Below are 21,636 nucleotides of genomic sequence, written 5' to 3'. Positions count from 1 at the left end.
AAGAATTAAACATCTTTCCAAATTAATAATTGCTTAAAGTGTAAATATAGAAGTTTCAATGGCTGTCAATTTTTTTTTCTATTCATCAACTTATGTGTGCACCTTTCCAGTATTTTGTTGCTAAAAGACCACATGTTGGACCTGTGTTATAATGTCATTACCCATAAATGCCAGTGATTATGTTAAATAAGTTTGTATTTTGCCCGTTTTGTTATACTACCTTCTTTGTGTCTTCTTCCTCCATGTATAAAGAAGTCTGCAGAACCTGATGCTACAATACTAACATTAAAGGAATACGTGTTTTCATTCATTCATCTTCCTGACCGCTTTGTCCCTTTCGGGGTCGCGGGGGTGCCGGAGCCTATCCCGGCTACTGATGGCTAAGGCGGGGTACACCCTGGACAGGTCGCCGGTCTGTCTCAGGGCCTCAATCACACACCCATTCACTCTCACATTCACACCTAGGGGCAATTTAGAGTCACCAATTAACCTATGAAGCATGTTTTTGGACGGTGGGAGGAAGCCGGAGTCCCCGGTGAAAACCCACGCATGCACGGGGAGAACATGCAAACTCCACACAGAAAGGTCCCAGCCGGGATTCGAACCGGGGCCTTCTCGCTGTGAGGCAAGAGCGCTAACCACTGCGCCACCGTGCAGCCCTAATACGTGTTTTAAATACTGTAATAGGTAAAGTAAAATTTTACAACTGTAATAAAGTTGTAAAGATGTAAGCTTGATGGTGTAGCAGGAAAACACGCCTGTTATGATGAGGGCGCCATTATCTTCCCTCAAATCTATCATTGACACCAACTTAAACACCATAAAATGTTAAAGACACTTTTATTTTCTTTTGAGGTTGAGCTCTGCAATTTAACGCCCGACCGCACATCTTAAGCCAATGAATTCTTCTTCATTATTAAGTCATTTTTTTCTGCTACACGCTTGATTTGATTTCCCTTTTTTTTCCTTTGGTGGATTAATCTTTTCCTTTCTTTTCACAAGGAGAAATATAAAACCTTCCTTGGTCACAACCTTTCCTTAGCATGGCAATAATTTTACACTTTTTGACTTCATGTCATGAGTTATTTAGAATTCTTTTTGGATTGATAACACCAGGAGAGAGTTTCAGAGCTTTGGAGCAGCTTTCTGGCTGTGCAGCCACACATCAGGATTAATTAATAACTTCTTTTTTTCCTTTTGCAAAAAGACAATGTCTTGTCTTATCTTGCTATGCCAGTGTTGAGCTTATCAGTGCTCACAGTACTTTCTTTTGGATTGCACAGCGCACGGACTACACAGGCTTGTGTCTAACTGTCATTTCATGCTGGTAAGACTCGTCTTCCATCCTCACTTTTCTGAAAAATTCATCATCAGTGTTGCAACAAGATGTCCCTTATGGCTGTGCAACCAATTCATCAACTTAACCATATGTTAAGTTTTTTATTTTTATCTTCAGAGATAACACTTAAAAAAAATAACTTAACATTGCTATCAAGCGCTCTGCATCACTGCAAGTCTCCAAATAATGGAATGTTGTTCAAAGGCAAAAAATCCATAAAATATTTCTGATTCTTCTTGGCAGTCAAAAGACACATTTCATCACAATACCTTAAATTGGACAGGGTTTATTCCCCGGAGTGCAAAAAGAAACTTTCATGTGGAAAGCAGAGACTTTTGCTGTTACCACCAATGCTTCCCCGTCTCCTTCTAAAACACGTAGAAAGCATAAAGTGTTTATGACCCCATGCAGAGGTCACGCTCAGGCTTTCATTCATTACTCTGTCACGTCAAGCCACTCCATCGCCGCTCCTCATCCCGTTCATTTATGCGACCGAGGTGGTTAAACAAAAATGCAGTAAGAGGTGCTGACCCTGACCTTTGACCCAGCAGAAACGTACATACAAATGTCAAACCAATAACCGGCTTCCTTCTCAGCCCAACCAATCGCCTAACCAGGAGCAGTTGCTTACAAGTAATTCATTGGCCACATCACATGAGGCAGAAAGAAAGACATAAAATAAATGGACTTCTGGTGTGGAGTGCATCGTAAATACTTGTAGTGAAACGGGGGGGCATTCTTTATTTAGTTATTGTAAGGCTGCAGGGTTATGAAGTTAGGAAAATTGCTTTAAAAGGGACAAAATTATGTGTTGTTTTCCACACGGAAGGAAAGCGTTATTATTTTAGTGGGGCTGCACATTTATGTGTGTTGAAACAGGAAATCCTGAACATTCAGACCATTTCTCCTGATAAAATGAAACACATTTTTAAAGTAGATAGGAGGAAGTGATTGTTTCCATTTTCAATTATTAGTATGGGGAGAGATAAAGAAATAGGGCATTCAAAGCAGCAACACTTGCCGATATTGGTTGAAAGTAATAAAAATAAAAGAAAAATCTACAGGTTTTTTTTTTGTTTTGAATGTCTGCTCTCAGTTTTTGTTTCCCGTAATAAAGCCCCTTGAAGACTTTGAACTGCTTGAATGGCTTTTTAAGCTCTTCAAGGAAAAGTCATGGTGATTCTCAAGCTTGTTTTGTCAAAATAAATGTGGGTGGCTTTTTGATTAATTGTCTGGAAAAAAACAATGGAAAAAAAAAACCTTTTCAGTTCTGTGAATTGATGTTTGCTAGTTGAAAACATAAGGTAACTTGTTGTTCCATTTTAGAAGAGAATATATTAGATTTTTACTTTGGTTTCGGATTTCTGTTTTTCAATTTGTGTAATTTACAACCCAATAAATCTTAAGACGATAAAGTGACTCCACTGAGGAAGTTAACACTGGGGAAGATGTTTTAGATTAAAGAACCTTAAAGTCACGAAGATACAAGTAGAACAAACCTGTCTCAGATTAAAAGAAGTAGAGACATAACATGTCGATGGCCTGTAGTGCAAATCACACCAATGAATCACCTAATGCAGAATCATATATTAAGCATCAGACTGGACACATTTGGTTCACTTAAAGTGAACCAGAGTTTGAACATGGGGCAGCAACTCATTAAAATGTGGTTAAATGAACTTTTAACCTGACAGGGATTGCAAAGTAATTTTTTCCTCTTGTTTTTTCCACCTTTGTAATTCCCGGCCTATGAGGGAAGAGATATTTGGTCATGTGATTTTGTTTACCAGCTTTGATCCGGAACAGGAAAGTCCCCTTGATTACGGACTGAAAATAGACCAAATTTAAGGTTCAGGACTCAATATGGACTAAGTTGTCTCGGTCTGAACCAACAGACTTTTGCAGTCTAACTAAATCCTAAAAAAGCAAAACAAATAATAATAATTAAAAAAAAAAACATTACATTTCAAAATTCAAAGGAAAATTTCAGAATCAAAACACATTTCGAAAAAAAGAAGAGTTAAAAAAATGAAAAGTTTCAGAAACCCAAAGTATTTTTCAGAACTTTTTGGATGATGACGTTTATTTTTTCAAAGAGGTGGGGGCAGAAAAGATAAGTTGAAGCCACTCTTTATCAGAACTTTTGAATGCAAAAAAAACGGCACTGTAGGTTTTGACAGACACAACTCAGATGTTAAAGACTCAGATCTTAAAATGCAAAAAATAATCTCTGTAGGTCGCCGGTTAGTCTTTTCGGACCAAAAACAAGAGTATCCTCTTTTTCAAAAGAAATGTATTGGGGTGTTCCTGGTTCTGGACTTTCTTCCAGTTAAAAATTTTCAGCTGCCATCTTGTCTGCCAACAGGTCCCTGTGAATTTTGGACGTTTGAGTTTTTTGCAAATGCATCTTCAAAGTCCCCATTTTAATACAACTTTACGGATTAGTATGGAGCATATATCATGCTAAATGACTTTCAGTTGAAATGCTGTACAAACGTCATCCTCCGATCAGTGATGTTCCACAGTTATGACCTTTTCCAGTTTCTTCTTTTGTTTCACTTTTTACTATTTCATTTTGATTTCTGGAAATTACTTTCGTCTTCCAAAACTTTTCATTGTTATTTTGCCTTTTTTTCTAGTTGTTTTGTTTGCTGGAAATTTGTTTCCAATGTAAAATATAGTGTTTTTTTATTACTTCTTGTGTTTTTTTAATGGTTGCTTTGTCCTTTAAAATATTTCTGCATTTGTTTGATTTGTTGGAGTGATTTGAACTTCAGGGCCACCATACATGGTCCACAGTTCTACCAATTATAAAAAGCTGGTACAATTTAAAATGCATAAGGAATTTTCATTCTTTTACTTAATTAATGATTGTTTTGAACAAAGTTGCAGGCATCCCGGCCTTTCATTGAGTGTTCTAACAATGTAAAGCAGAACCAGATATTGGATGGTGATCCATGGCAAACAGTCTGTTTGTGCTCAGACAATAACAATTGTAATACTATAGACGGTGTAGCTGAGGAAAACTAAACAGCTAACTTTCCCTTTTTTTTCTCCCGTTTTAATTTGTATGAGCCCATGAGCAAATTTACCATCTGTTGTGAGATGTGATGTTATTTTCTTATTTTATCTTTCCTAGAGATTCTGTGTTCCTTCAAATTAGACTCCCAGATCTGCTGGATGTTCACATTCAGCAGCTGGTCAATACATCTGCTTAGTATTCTGCCTGCTAAGCTATATACATTTACAATATGGTAATTTGAGAACACCTACAAAACAGAATATGGGAATTATTAGTGTTACCTTTTATCTTATGACACTGAAAATTTAAATAAAAAGGAAAATAAAATTAAGCTTTTGATTAAATTGGCTTCAATAAATGACTCTTCAGTCAACTTTGTGTTATTGTAATGAAAGCTGGTAGTTGAACTCTGTGAGACACAATGAAGCCAATTCATTTTTTTATATCTGGCTGCCCATCAACAGCTGCCCTTAAGTCCTGATCTCAGCATCCAGTTGTCCTGATGTTTGGTGTCTTCAGAGATGCACAGAGTGACACATTAGACGTTTATGGGTTTTGAACAAGTCTCTTTAGAATGACAGCTATTATAAAACTGCTGAAAGGTACATGTAAGTTGGATTGTATTTTACTGATGGCAGCAGCTCTGAAATTTGACAGTTTTGTCTATCTTGTGCTTAAGTTGACGTCTATCTCAACAGACAGCATTGGTGAGAGCAGATTTGTGTTTCGAGCCAAAGTTGCCATCTGATATTGCGCTATTATGCATCCACGTCTTAACTGCTGAAAGTCAAAATGTCCGATTCCCGAAAGTCTTTCAGATCTTGGTAAAGTGACAAAATATGTGTTTTTTTTCAGACCATAAATCTCCAGGTAATGAGTGAGTACTTTTAAATGATCTTTTTAATGTTCAAAATATTATTTAAAAAGTATTCTCCCTCTGGGAGATCCGTGTGCCAACATCAGTCATCCCTCCTGAGTGAAGTCCAATGCGGGCTTGTGGTGAGCTACTTGTGGAAAACCCCAAACTGAAATCTAGCAGCAAAAATATCCAAGTCACATAGCATATCACAGCATATGCCAAACATAAAAGAACATTGCATGGTCTGCTTTTGGGGTATATGTCAAACGGGACACGCTGTCGTGGGGCCTTCAGTCCGCTGGGATCCATAACCCATTCATCACCTCTGATGGAGCTGCTTTGCTTTGCTCAAATGCTTATCCGAAATGTCCGAAACACAGATTTATGTGTGAGGATGCTTTCATCTTTACACGTGCATGACTACGCTAGTTTTACTGCATAGAAGAGTTGAAAAAGTATTTCAACACTGCACATTTTGTTTTAATATTATCAACACATAGGATACATTTGACTCTCAACAGTAAGGGTTTACATGAAGAGAAACTTCAAAATGTTTTTATCACCAATATAATCCATATTGTGTTATGCCAATAGATTTCCCTCAGAGCTAAAATGTGTATTAATATCACTGTTAGCCCTCTAGCTTAACAGCATTTGTAAATAGTCTTCTAATAGTATCAAAGATTGTCTTTACCTCTAGGAAAATGACTCATATTCACAAAATAAATGTAGAATTACAAAAGCACATCATACATTAAGTCTGAACAATGTTTATTCATGTGTTTTCTAAGACTTCTTGAGTTTTTTATATTTCAGATCTACAAAGAAAAATATGGTTCCGTCATGCCTCTGCATCTACAAGTCTAATTAACTGTTCCATTTACAATGATTTGACTTTTAAATTGATAAATAACACTGAGGGTCTTTTTTTTAACTCAAGGGAAGCTATGAAAAAGAGAGATGACAGCGTGTTTTGTGAAGAGAAGTAAATAACTTGTTTTGTTCCCTCTCTAATGAATAGTTATTTGTTTTCCTGTGATGAGAATCTCTGAAGATGTTCGAGTCTGTAAACTTTCCTGGGTTTCGCTGGCGCTCGGGTGGATTGAGTGCAGCTCGTGAATGTTGCAAAGCGTTGTTGAAAGTAGGTTTCTGTGAATAAAAAATAAAAGTACAGTTCAAAGAACAATTACAAATTAAACTTCCATTGAATATAATGGAATAGCTGTTTCTCAAGCTATATTCCCATATAAATCATCCTTTTATTCAATGTATTACAAAAGTACTACACAATTCCATGTTTATATGTATTACAAAATTCAGAAATATACTAGATAAATCAAAATAGTTAGGCAGATAACAGATTTCTTCAAGAAAACTTTAGCTCTCCAGAACTTATTCTCTGGAGGAGTTCAAGGACAAACTGATAGAAAACAAAGCAAAACACATTTTGGTGTTATCAACATGCTGCAGGGCACCCTTTTCTTCTTCTTTTTTTTTACTAGTATTGTTTTTGAGAGGTTTTCTTCTCCAGCTCTTGCAAGCAGTGGGGCTGCAGTCACAGCCACATGGGCCTGCTTTAATGTGGCCAGACATCACGACTGGTCCAGCCAGGAAGCCACAATAGACTCTTGGCTTTCTCAGTGTGATGATTTGTCTTGCTTTGTTTAGAGTTGGGGAAACAGGGAAGCTTAGCAGGATGTCTCTAAAGTTGCTTGCAACTTTTATTACAAGAGAAGACAGTAAAAACCCACAACCGCCTGTTTGCCTAATTAATGGTCACGGTGTATAGCTGTGTCAGGAGTTTCTTGAAAAGATTGACAGCCAGGAGAAACAGCAAATATATATTAGATGTTTGTATTAGTGATTAGCGTCTGGTGTGTCATGTTTATGTACACATTTTCGGAGAAGAGTAGCAAATTTGACACGCATCAATAGAGAGACGACTGGCTTGCTAATAGTGCATGGTAAAAGCAGAATTAGATTTAAATTAAGGGTGTCAAATTACTGCATTAATCAGGAATAATTAGTTACAATTAATGCATCTTTTTTTTTAATCGAGTTAATCTAATATTTAATCAAAAACTATTGTTGCATTCTGAAAAATAAGACAAGGGTCAGACTGTTTGCTTAAATGTGCGTTTTATTTGATCTAATCTGAAACTTAATCACTCTTGTTGTCCCTGTTATTGTCATGAGCTATATGTCCAAATTCCCACCTGAATCCCTAATTACTAAAATACTATATGGTGCAGGACTATCTGGTGACCTGGATTTTTAAAAGTAATTCAGACACCATTCTCACTACTCTTCTTTCTTTTTTTTAACGGGGGATATGATGTCACTGATTTCACATAAAAGTTAAAGTCCCACTATTTATCACGCACCTAGGTGTGTGAAATTTTTCTTCGCATTTGACCCATCCCCTGGGGGAGCGGTGAGCTGTGGACACAGCCGCGCTCGGGAACCATTTGGTGGTTTAACCTCCCAGTCCAACTCCTTAGTGCTGAGTGTCAAGCAAGGAGGCACTGGATCCCATTTTTAGAGTCTTTGGTATGACTCGGCCGGGATTTGAACCCACGACCTTCCAATCTCAGGACGGACACTCTTCCACAAGGCCACTGAGCTGGTAACATACTAAAAACCTAATCAATACGAACAATTCACGACATTTATTCGTGACTCTACTGTACGGAAGAGGATTAGGGCCACTGGAAAAAAAAAAAAAAAAGCCCATGAAAAATTCTGACTTTAAAGTCAGAATTCTAACTTTTTTCTCAGAATTCTGAGAAAAAAGTCAGAAAATTGGCTTTTATTTTCAGTGGCCCAAATCATCTTCCGTACTACTGTGTTCTGATCATGAAAATATGGATGGTTTGTTAAAAAAATGCATAAAATCACTTTTTTTTCCGTAAAAAAATTTCGACTGCAATGCATTGTGGTCTACATTTGCTAATGTAGTGAGCATTGATGCAGACTGTTTTTTTTTGCTTTTTTGCAAACTTCTCAGAAATGTGTAGGGCACTCGATTTTTGAATTATAGATCCGGACTGCACTTTAAAATGGCGAACACACTATATATTGCTGTATAACGTAAAATTTGTACATATGTATGAAGCTGTTATGATGTCATCAATGTGCGACTTTGTAGTTCTTAACAGCATGAACCCAAAACAAAGCCATTATATTAGTTTAGTTTATTAATTTATCAGGACAGCGAACAAATACATTAAGCTTAAAAAGTAAAGATGCTTGCACCAGATTGTAGCTTAATAGCTTATATATACATCGAAATTAGGCTTTTCACAGCAATTATTAGGTTTGATTAAAAATAGAGTAATTGGAATAATAATTACAGGTCATCACACAAAAAAATAATCGCATGACAGCACTCATTATAACAGAAGCAATGTTATGCTTAAAAGCAAGCCTGTTAAATCACCACAATAACAATGTCACATTTTATGTAAGACTTAGAGGAACATTTTAAAAATAATTTGACCTCATTATTTAATAGAATGTAGTAGGGAGACGTAGCAATGAATGTCAGGAACTTTTTACAGTTTCTATAAAGTGTTTGGATGAAAACTGCATTAAATTATCTTCTCCAAGAATAAAAAAGTAAATACTTTTCAAATTTCATGGATTTGAATATACAATTTTTAGACTAATGGATGTTTATTATCATTTGTTTATTTTTATGAATCTCATTTGCACAAATCACAATTTACAGCAGCTTAAAAAAACATTGTCAACATTTGCAATTATGCCTGAACTGGTGATTGCTCTTTAAGCACAGCTTTCTCTCAGCTATCAGCATCAATCTGGCAGCAATTACATTTTTTCTATCATTGCATTCCTCTCCCAAAACATTTCTTTGTCTCCATGCTTCTTCAATGCGCCCTCCATTTGTGTGATTTTTTTTTTCTTTCCCTCCAGAAGCCAGATAATTAGCTCTCATTGGCATTGGAAGCTCATTAATACCTCGTCAGCATCCAGAGAGCATTTCATTGATTAAATTCTTACCAAGGGTAGCGACAGAGACCTTCAAACTCTCAGTTTGTTTCCATATCACTGACTGGACGTTAATGAGATGGTAGAGGGCAGCAGGATTTTGCTGACTCCCTCCGAGCTCAGAAGAAGTGAACTACCCTTATTGCTAATTGCTTATTTACCCTTCCTCACACCAACAAGCTTCTAAGTTGCATTTCAGACATAGGAAAAACCCCACCCAAGATATCTTCTTACTCCTTCAGAGAGAATTCATTTACTTTTAGAAAAAAATATTAAGATCTGCGTTTTGATCAAAGAAAGCAAATATTGCTCACAAGCAGCGAGCAGAATGTTTACTTTTACATCTTTATCAAATTCCCTTATGCAGTGTCAAGACAAGTGCAAAGCTGGAGCTAAAATGTTGTGAAGTCCCTTCCTAGGGAAAAGGTGATTTTATCTGGTTGACATTGCCATTACATGTTGATTTAGACTTTTCAAGCCATACCATTAGTGACACAGGCCACCAGAGTGGCTGCAGAGATGTTTTTCTTTAATCTGTTGATATTTCCTCAGAAGTTCAAATATCCACAGAAAATGTTGATGCTATAAAGAAAAAAAGATTTTACTTTTGGATTTTTCCATGGGCAATAAAGACAATACTATTTAACCCAATAATCCAACAGTCTCTGAAATAAAGGATGGCCATTTATTCATATTTGTGATATGCAGAACTCTAACTACAGTCATTTATTTAGTCCTTCATTTAGAAAATCTAAACTGTGGGATAAAATTTCCGCCAAAATTGTCCCCCGAGCATATATCAAACTCCTCACGCTCGTGGGAGTATTCTTACCCTCATGTGACCTCTCCTGCTCGCCTGTGAAGATATTTGTACAGTCCTAAGACTAATTCTACCCCTTGTGGAGGACTGTGCGCCCGCGGAGCTTCCCCCGCGCGCCCGGGGAGCTTCCCCCGCGCGCCCGCGGAGCTTCCCCCGCGCACCTGTGTGAAACTCAACTTTGAAAGGGAAAAGAAAAACAAATACCCATGTATCATTCGTTTTTCAAATTAAATTTGAAAAGGAAAAGAGGGAAAAAAGACTAATTTATTTATTTATCCATTTCTAAAAACTTTTTGATGTTACCATTTTTTAAAAATCAAAAATGAAGCAAAAACACGATGAAACCCCATACAAATCTATAATAATTTGGGACATTGTTGCCTTTATTCCCCACTATTGTGCCATATGTTGTTTAAAGAATTTACTTATTTCCTCTCCAATCATCTTTTGTACTATTCCAAAATTGTTCTCATTGATATATTAATTATAGTAATGCCTTTTTTTAGCCAAAGTCCAGCTAAAGCAGGAGCCACAGTGGGTCTCTAGCAGGAAACACCAAAATGGCTATTGTGAAAAGAGTTCTATGTGTTCTTGTAAGGTCAGCGTCAGCTGTGCCATGTTAAAGTTAAGCAGTATTTTTGGCACTTATCAAACACTGTCTCTATTTATTACTTGTGTCTCATGTAGTACGTGTGTTACCTTCAGTTTCAAACAAATGCATATTTCCCTATTGAGTCATCACACGCACGGGGACTCTAACTTAAAGCAGATATATTTTTGGCTGAAGATGAAACGGTGTTTCAACAACTCTTGCTTACGATTTCCATGACTTCCTAATCTGATTGTATTGCTTACGTTCAAACTCTATGACAGCAGAGAAAACTAAATAACAAATCCAAACTTAAAAAAGAACTGAACATTTAAGCTGCGTGCATACTTTACGAACTCAGGTTCTGCTTCGTATTATCCTGTATTTGGTTCAATTCCGCTAATTTTGAGGACTTCCGACACTACTTTCTGCGTTTCAGGCACACACAGAAACCATAACCAACACTCAAACCTGAATTTTGGCTCCTTCAAACTCAACCTTGACAGCCTTTCTTCATCAAGCCCTTCTCATACTTCCTCTTCTGCTTACCACCACCTCCATCTGTACTTGTATGGCTATGTCTTATTTATCCATTCCTCTCAGATAAAGTCTCTGGAGATGCGAGACATCTGCTGAATGTACTTTGAAGATGCATTACATCGCTCAATTATGTGCGGTGCCAAGGTCTCGTTTGCATTCAGTGACATGGAGAGTGCACCACTAACAGGTGGTGGGAGAGGACATGCACGTCAGGCTGTTTGATAAATAAAATATACTATGGTAATGTCACTGAGGAAAGGGAGATATGTGACTATTAGCAAATTGCTCCACACTCAGAAACACGGTTTGAGGAGGTGGATGCAGCAGAAACACATGCACACTCTCACAAGCACCTACAACGGAAATACTGTGAAACATATCCACTTGTAAATGTGTGCATATGTTAGTGCTTCTACAGTCGGGAGATTTGCATATGTGTCTAAATACTTGCTTTTTTGTGATAATGAATGCAAATCAACTGCAGAGTTGATGAGCTGCCATAGGAGCCACCAATGCTGGCTCGTCTTGTGCAGGCAGATGGAGGCTTGCCTCCTCGGTGGGTGTCTCTTATTACCGCCCTGAAACCCCGGGCCTTGTGCTGGACAGAAGTTGGACAGGCACTCTACCATCAAGCCAAATGAAAAGTGTGAGCTTAATGAGGAAGAGGGATGAAGGATGAGGGATAGATTAAAACCAACATCTTCAAATCAGTCACACATGCAGGCATGCAGACACATACGGAGACGCATCCAAGGAAAAAGAATGTGCGCAAAAAAGCACAGCAGCCTGACCTCTCAGCAAAGCGCTCACAAACAATCTCAGAGGTGAGTTAAGGTCACAGGTCTTTGGACTGGAGGGCATCTCATCTCAAAAATGGGAGCCTTACAATTAATCATGTATTTGCTCTCTTGGCATCAGGCTTTGGTGACTTGAAAATGCAGACACAACAGTCTATCAATAATTTGCAGTGATTTGTTCATGTTTTTTCTAGGGCTGTGAATATTAACGCATTAACGCACACTATTAATCAAAAAGAATTAACGTGTTAATATGTATTATGGCAAATTAATCGAAAAAACAGTCCTTTGATTTAACTCGGCAGTTAAGGCTTCCACGGCGTGTGTTAAAACATTTCACCCACTTATACCATGGTCACTTGCAAAAAAATTAAGTAATAAATTGGTTTTTAGTACTTTATTCTTGCTATTTCTTTGATTTGGATCACTTTTTCACAAAAAGGGGACTATTTTATTTGTGGTTTTACCTGGTAAAACATTGCGATGATTAATCCCAACGCAAAATTGCGATTAATCTGATTTTTTTTTTAATCAGTTGACATCACAATACAAAATCAGTGTTCTAAATGTAGAGTTTTGTGTGTGATTTTGTATTGTGATTATTCACAGTTGATAAGTTGTGAGTAAATATTGAAACTAAAAAAAAAAAAAAAATGATCACGATCAGTCAGGATTAATTTTTTCCAGGTTTGCGATTAATTAGTTAATTTTTTTTAATCGATTCACGGCCTAATTTTTTTTCTCAAAATTTTGACAAAAAATATTCTCCCAAACCTTAAGGCTGGTTGGTGGGTTTAAAACTATAAATATGCACTTAATAAAAAATAACAGTAAATTGTAATCATAGTCAAACGGTTTAACGATTATTTACATTTCTCAACTCTAAAAAAGGCTTTGTCAGCAAAGTTATTTGCAAGATTTCATGGTGAGGTTAGAATTTTAAGTTGTCAATCACAGCTCTAATGAGAAGGGCACGGTAAGGCTGGGATGGGGTTAATACATGAGAAACAAACAAGAGAGAAGGGGGCCCTCTGTTCTGTCATGATACCTGCCTGCTAGGGGGAATCAGGCCCATATGTGTTATGGGTAACTCCTGGCAGAAGCGGTGACTTCGGGGGTCATGCTGGGGCGGCTCCGTTCTCCTTTCATTGCACACAGCTGTGCTCGCCACGAAGGAACTCCTCACCTCTGACCCTGCGACCGCTCGCTACAACTTTGATAGGAATGCCGGGTGATTGGCTACTTCGCTCCCCGTTTCATTTCCTGTCGCTTCAGTTTTCACTAACAGCCTCGCAAGCCTCCTGACACCTCCCTTTTCGTGCCTTAAAGGGATTTTCCGAGCTATCAAGGACAGGCCTGCAGCTTAAATATGAATTATGAATGGATTTGAAACTAACAGTAAATCAATAATGTCTGCCCAGGAATGCATTAAACTGGTGCAGCTCATTATTCAATAAGCAATAACAGTACCCATAATCCCTTGTATTAATGTGTTAGAACACAGTTAACCACCTTAACACGCTTCGATTGTGGAACCAAAGGTCAGATATGGTTCAATATTATACCAGGAATGATAGATGGTTATCAATGTTTAAAAGAAATTCTGTCGAAACAGTCCTCAATCTGACCTTGTGAGACCAAAACCCAGCATCCCCCAACAAGTTTTATGTATTTCCATTTTAATAAATTGGGGTGAATTTGCAATAAAGCATTCAACTGAATACGCTCAAAGTATAAGACAATCTTTAATCGGAGGAATGTTTTCAGTACGATCAAAATAATGATTAAAAATATAGTTATTTGCATCTTTTAAAAAATAAAGTTCACGAATTCATCAAAACTGACTTCCTAGCAAATCCATGTCTGTCTGTTTTTCATGAACTCAAGCCTATTTAGATTTGTTTCAGTGAAATAATAGTACAATTACATACTGCACCTACACGTGTGTGACCCTGAACCAAACCTGCCTTCAATCGGAAATTTAAGACCGTCTGCCCTTGTGTTTTCACAAATCCAGGCAACAAGCTGGATCTGTGCTTCATTCAGCAGTTTAGAGCCCATCAAGAACACATGGTTATGTTTCACGATGCTTGTTTGAAATTTCATTGAAAAATCTGATAAGTGATATCATTCAGATGGAATAAGGTGTGGCTCCTTTTCAAAGATTTTCATCTCCGATGTGTTATAAAGACAAGTTTGGCTGCTTATTTATACAAACTCTGCTCTTTTACCGGCATTAAGGAATGGGGATTTAGACTGCCACTCATGATGGATGGATTTTGTGGTGTAGATTATGTGAGATGTGAGATGTTGTGCTCCGTTTTGTTTTTCATCTCTTCGGGGGCCAAATGAAGATGAAGGATTGCGTCGTTCAGACTGCTTTTTTTGTGCAGTTCGAGGCCAGGTTCGGTTGTCTCTGCGACGCCTGGGACAAATCCATTAGCTCTGCTGTATCTCGATACCCACAGGCGTCACCTTTGTCTGTGTCCCTCTGAAGGCAACTAAGTAAGACACGCATGTATAAAAGGAGACACAAAGACAGGCCATGAGTTTTTTAAATATAGCATAGTCACTTCTGCTACAGTTGAGATTTAAAAGAACAAGCCACAAATTATATGAGTAAGCATTTTATTGAATGAAGGCATCATAATCAAACATAAAGGACAATGTTTGGCTAAATTAAGATTTGCAAACATTTTACCACATTTAAAAGAACGTTTCTAGTTTTGCATTCAGTTGTGCTGCAGTTCTGTTACTTTTTCCCAGTCAGTCATTTTTAGTCAAAAGGAAGAGACTATAAAAGTCCTCAAAGAATTAAGCTATGTACACACTGGGTTTAGAAACATTTGTTTTAGAGTAATTTTCAATAAAAAGTTTATGTAAATGCACACATACTCTCGTTTTGGGCTTCTGTGTTAAAAAAACCTCATGTTCAAGTGTCAGTAAGTTTTTAAGTCTGTTTAAAGACGCACTACAATGAAAAACCTTTTTTGTGTTTTTAACATGTTTTTGTAGCATTTTTCTCATAGTTGAGGACGTATATAAAGGAATGTACAATTAAAACTGCATTTCTCAGTATTTTTAATTCAAATCAGGCTCAGATGAAAACCGGATGCTCGAAAATGCTCAGATGTAGCTACTGAATTGAGCGTGCCAAAGCCTACATTTTCAGCTGCAATTCTTAAGCATACGCTTTAGACAAATAGATCTATTAGCACCTTAATGTTCCTCGTCTGAGCTGGTATCTGGATCAAAACCGTACGGCAGGTTAGCTCCGATATTGTGTGCCGTTGTTTTGCTAAGCTAATGTTAGCTTGTGCTTGTGAGAAGCTGCAAGCTAGCGTGAGAGAGTGTAAACAAAGGTTTGATTGGATATTAGCAGAACTAACTTTTGTCCCGACCTAGAATTGTTTTTCTAATGAGGTTTGGAAATATGTCTTAAAAAAGGAAAACGTTTTTTTAAATTTTGGCTAAAACTTCATAGTAAAATTAAAAGATCACTGGGAACGATTTTCCAATAGAAAAAAATATAGTAGAAGTGGGACTTTAAGGACTCTATGTACAAAATCCATTAAATGCTAGCTAAATATTTAATCAGACTTTGGGTGCCACCCTTTTTAAAAACATGGTTACACCAACCATTTGAAAACTGACCAAGCCTCTTCCAACAATGAGTACCGGTACATGCACTAGCATCAGTTAGTGACAGATAAGCCATATGCTAAAAGCGTGTTCAAAAACCCACATTCAGCGTATTCTTGAACATGCCACACATGCTCAGTGTATACATAGCTTTACACCTTCACAGGGAGCCATTGAAACAGATGTGTAAAGGGAACTCCAATACAGTAAAACTGCAGTGTTTGCTTTCAAATTCATTGAGGTTTCACTAGTTAGTAAGTTGACATTTACTGAGGACCAGAGGACCATGATGAATTCCTAGGTGCTGCATTAGGCTGTTAGAAAGTTAATGTAGCCTGTACTTCTCTTGTAAATCACAGCTGTATAAATGGAATAGTCTTGTAAGACCATAACAATGCTTTCCGCCACAGAGTGGAAATTCACCCGCCCAACAGTTAACCCCTTGTTGTGCGATTTGACATGAATGTGAACTTACCACAGCCATGAAAACAACACGATTCTCATGAAGTTTAAGCAAACCTAACCCTTCTTCCTGCCATTACCTTGTCGTGGCCCTCAGCTACTATTAAGGTAATGAATGGGATGAAAGTCATAGAAAAGAGCACAAGAGAAATATCGGAGACATTAACCGGAAACTCCCTCCAGTGGAGTTTATATTCTCTCCTTGCACGAAAACGTTGCACAGAAAAAGGAAACAGTGAGGTGTTGAAAGGCTTTGGTGGAAGGAATGTGCAACGGTGCAGCATCAGAAACACAGATATGCTGTGAAGCTGAGGTTTAAATGTTCAGGAAGTTAAATACAGGTTCATGTGATGCCATAGAAACAGCTAAGATGGAGAAAATCTTGTTTTAATGCATTTAATCAAAAGCAGCTATCACATTTAAATTCTTATATCAACAAATTCGTTTTACAGGAAAACTTTCTTGATTGACCACATTTTGGAGCCATTTGACTGTAGGTTTTAGAAAACTGGTATAATTTTCAGTTCTAAAACTATTTTTGTGGAGATTTCCACCAAAAACTGACACCAGAAAGATGTTTGGGAGGCAGTTACAGGTTGGACTAAACCAACTCTTAATTTGAAATACTTGTGGTCATCAGCTTTCTTACTTGCCTGTGTGAAACCTCCAACAATATACAAACACTAAAACTTTATCTGATCTTCTTTGTGGTCCTTTGATCTGTAGGCCAAAGGTCAGACCGGGGCTGCAGACACAAAAACAACTTTTTAAAAACACTTCATTTAAACTGAGTTTTTGTATCTTTCTTTTTGAAATGTAATCACCCTGACCTCTGAAGGACCCCTTGGTTTGCTCTTAAATCTAATGATGCAATCACAACCAATAATTAAATACAGAATCTAAGCATTCCATGATTAGAAGAATAAAAGTAGATTTTTCTGGTTTTGACAAAATCAATGTTGAAAATATATATTTTCTTGCTTTATTGATCAGAAAAGGTTATTTTGGCTGTCAACAAATTGTTTTTTGACCACGTGAATACACAAAAATATGAAGTACAGCTATAAAACTTTCACAATTTCTCAATCTCATCCCCAAAATCTTCTAATTGTCTTCAGAAGCTATTCCAGTGTTTCTCACAGTCATAAAAATCTCTTTTGCCATTTTGCTGATCAAAAAAACATGCTATTTGCACCAAATCTGATCCATGATTGCTTTTTCCCACACTTTAAAACAGCTTTCAGTCGTTTCTCAGAATGAGAAGCTCATGTTTCCTGCAGAAGAGTTGCATCTGCTGACATGATCTCTGCTCGTCGTTCCAAAATCACACGTCTGAGACTGAGATGTACCATTAACGCCAAAGCCCTCCATCCCGTCATGGATGAGGGTCTCACTTATTTCTCTTTTGCTCTGTGTTTTACCTGCACTGTCATCACTTCAGCGATGGAGACAGGTTTCTTACTAGTTTATGAAGTGTTGATGCAATAATAACACAACAAATCCAATGATTGATATGTCCCGTAAAGCCTTTTGGGATGCATGTTTTCACAAGGTCAACAGTTATGTTTTTCAAAATGAAGAACAAATGGGGCTAAGATGGCAAATTGAAAAGGACTGAGAAGGGATCACTACTTTTGTGGTTCCATGTCAACCACAAGGTCACATACCAGAAATGAGGATCCCCCACAGAGGAAAGAGCATTTTGTTTCAACATCAGCACATTTTAGAGCTCTACAATCACGTGAAATGGCCAGTTAAAATGCCTTAGTGCTTCAGAGATTCATAAAATCTTCCAAGAACCATTTCCCCCTTTTCTTTTGTTTATACATAACAAAAAACTCAAGCTAAGTGAAGTGGAAAATGATACAACAAGGCACTTCCAGTAATGCGGAGTACCAAGCGATTATTGGTTGAAACTAAACCACGATGGCATGCCATGCTGTGGCATTTTTCACTGTACCCCAGAGACATTAAGGCAATTACCTCATTAAGTAATGTGTCTGCTTAAATGAACTGATTTTGTGAGCTAGAGACAAAAAAAGAAGGAGAGAAGGAGCAAAAAAAGGGAGAAAAGAAGACAACCAGATCTAGAGGAGGGGCAGGAATGAGGCTGTGTGCTTTACAATGATTCATCTGTGGCCTGTGTTTTAAAGTATGCAAGAAAATGTTGAATAGCTACCAGATGGCTAAAGAAAAATACAGTAAAGACTCTTGATTACCTTTAAGCATTTCTTCCTAAATGTGATGTCCTCAACACTGTAAAGGCTGTGCTTCTTTACAACACAATATAAAGCAGGCGTATAAAAGCCATAAAAAAGTGCCATTAGCTTAGTCATATAAGCAAAGTGATTTACTGGACAGAATAACAGGACATGACACAGGTGAACTTGGAGTCTTTAAATGTCTGAGCGCTAATGTGCTTCCAATATTAATGCTTCCTGTAAGGTAACACCTTTTCTCGGAATGCTTTGAACAGTTGGGTTTTTGAGTATTCCCAACGGTAAAATAAAGGCATCTTAGTGTCTAGTGAGATTCCGTTAAGTAGGAGGTTTTAGTTTGACGAACCAGAAAAGCTGATAGAATAAACAAGGAATTTCCACCTGTGTTTGGTGCGTGGGAGTGTGCTGGGGTCAAGACTTGCGTTTGCAACGACAAGAGGGTTGAGGTCACGAGTCAAAGGGCGGCTTGCAAATCTCTCGGGCGTTCGGTGTATGTCAACATTTTCCCCATAAACCCAACACTTTGGTGATAGATCTACTCCCCGGCAAAGAAAATGTTTTAAAGGAAGTGCTAAGTCACTGATGGAAGACCTGTCAGCATAACATAGCCGAGCAACATGGGAAAACAAAGCTCTATCCTTTCTCCACCTCTGGGATGTTCCTCTGAAATCTTGTAGAAACTCCCCTGCCATCCTGCTGCAACTGATTTGATCAGACATATGGAGTCTCTAAACTGTTTTATTACTCTGAGTGCCTGCCCCGTCATCTCGTCACAGTAACTGCAATGAGGCTCTCCAATTGCTCCTGGCTGCCACGCTGGCGGTGTCGGGGAGTCTGCCCTCATGCTGCATGTTGCAAACAAAAGTCAAATGCGCCAATTAATCTGGCGGAGAATGGAATGGAGATGGAGATTGTTTTGCTTGAGTCAAAATAAACACAGTCCCCTTCCTTTTTGCATTGCACAGATTAGAGGTAATGAGCGCAGCTCTTTAAATTTTCTACTTTTTAGCAGGATAAATGTGCACGTTTAGTAGATTGAGATCATGTCATGCATTAAGTGCTGGAAAGATACCTACAGAGCCTGTTTATACTCTGAGGCTGGAGCTGTAGTCTGGCATTATCAACTGCAGACAAAGTGAATGGGTGAGGACAGACTTTGAGAACGATTTGGTTGCAGATGGAGAGGAGCTTATCTTCAAAGGGACAGACGTTTGGTTCCAAGCAGAGCATTTTTTTACAAGACTGATATGTTTTAAATCACCTTCCAAGTAGACTGACCATCAGAATCTCGTTTTTATAGCTGACATAAAAATGATACCAAAAAGATGTTTAAAGGAGATTTGAGCCATTCTTCAAACAGGCATTCCTTATGCTGCCACAGCAAAGGAGAATGTAGTATTTCAGCAGTTCAATCTCCACTCTTGCATCCCAGTGAAACCATTAGGTTTCAGACTGTGTAGCCCGTTGTTAGATACCCAGCTGGTGATTTATGGGCCAGGGCGTTTTCTTGACCCCTCTCGTTGAACTCCTGAACTCAGACGCAGACAATCCGCAGATGAGAATGAAATGATATTTGCTTGTAGACTTATGTGTGGAGTTCAGACCATGTGGCAACCAGGATAAACCGTAGAGAAATGAATCAAAACCTCCACAGAGCAAGAATGTGGGCTCTTAGCTTGCAGACCTGAGTTATTTTTAATATGCACGATTCATCATATGGAGTCCCTGCATGCAAATAACCACAAGAGCAAAGTTGAGCTTTGACATTTATAAAATATTTACTTTATATTACTGAGTTTTAGAGTGCTTTCTCTCACTATAGGCCATCACTCATGAATTATTGACAATTGTCATCAGACAGAAACTTGATATTTCTCTTTTACTGTTTGCCTATACATACTTCACAATAAGCGTGACTGCCTTTAATTAGAACTCTTTAAAGTATGCAGTCTGCGTGCAATGCATTATTGCCTTTCCCTAAAAAGTGTAACCAAAATCCCCCGCTGAATCAGCATAAAACAAAGCATTTTCTCAAGACTCTGGGTCGTAAAATGATTTTAATCCCATCGCATCCTCTTGACTTTTGCGGGAGGGTTTGAAATATTAAAATAATAATAATAAAAGAAGATCTGTGATAAAGAAATGTGTGAAATTAAACTAACTCATCACCTTTGCTCGCACGCTCTGAACTGAGCTCTCACAACTTTTGAAAAGTTTTGTCGGATCAGATAAGAAGATCCAGAAGGCTCTCCACAGCCTCCCGTCCCTCCTGAGCTCAGTACTTTCAGTGTACTTGCCTCAGGCTTTGGTGGACCAGAGTCTCTAAGGCTGTCAATGATTCTCCAAGCTTGTGACACCTTTAAAAATAGATTGATACCACCCAAAAACCTTTCAAATGAGCATACTAACATTATCGATAGTAATTATCTTACTTCACTCGTATTATTAATTTGCTGTAGAATTAATTGAAGTTGCATCGTTTAGCAAATTACCTGAGATCAGATATGTCAGATACATATTTTGTCTTTAATTAGTGAAAGATTTGCCAACAGTTTAATAATACTTTCTGGCTTTCTGCAATGTGATGTTTCAATAAAAGCCATGACGGGACATCATTCATGGAAATATGATGAATGCAATTAAAAAAATGAACAAAAGGAAACACAAGAAGTCGATGTCTGATGCACAGAACCTCAAATAAATCTTCTCAAAGTAGAAAAAAATGGCTGCAGAATAGTTTCTTTTACATTTAACCACAATAAAAATCATCTTAGCTCTCCAAAGTATTAATAATGAATCACAAATACAGAAAATGGGTACAATGAGGTTAATTGATGGACAAGTCAAGAATTATACTTGTAGGAAGGACTTCACCAGGTCTGGCTCCTGGACACCCTCTGAGCCACATGGTGATGACAGACTGGAGGGTGTTTGATAGATGAAGATGTACGACTGCAGTCAGACTATCAGATCAGTCGTTTGTTGTTGCTGATGTTTTGGTATAATCAATCCTATTCATTTCCTCTCTGTCCCTTCCCTAATGGTTGGATCAACTATCCTAAAGTGTCTCCATGACTTTAGTGCTTATCAGGGATGCTCCTATATCTTCTTTGACACCAACGCATAATGTTTCCCTCATAGAAAAATAAATCTTTTATTATCATTATACCTGGTATAATGAGATTCAGTACAAAAAGTTAAAATGAGTAATTATTATAATAAAAATGCAGATTTATCCATTTATATTTGGTAACTGAGATTCATTTTTTTTCGGGCTTATTATGTTTTGATTAGAGCTCATTCCCATCAGAATGAACTGGATATTCAGTCATTACC

Source organism: Oryzias melastigma, linkage group LG4 (genome assembly GCF_002922805.2).
Source record: "Oryzias melastigma strain HK-1 linkage group LG4, ASM292280v2, whole genome shotgun sequence".
NCBI lineage: Eukaryota > Metazoa > Chordata > Actinopteri > Beloniformes > Adrianichthyidae > Oryzias > Oryzias melastigma.
This window is presented reverse-complemented; position numbering follows the sequence as displayed.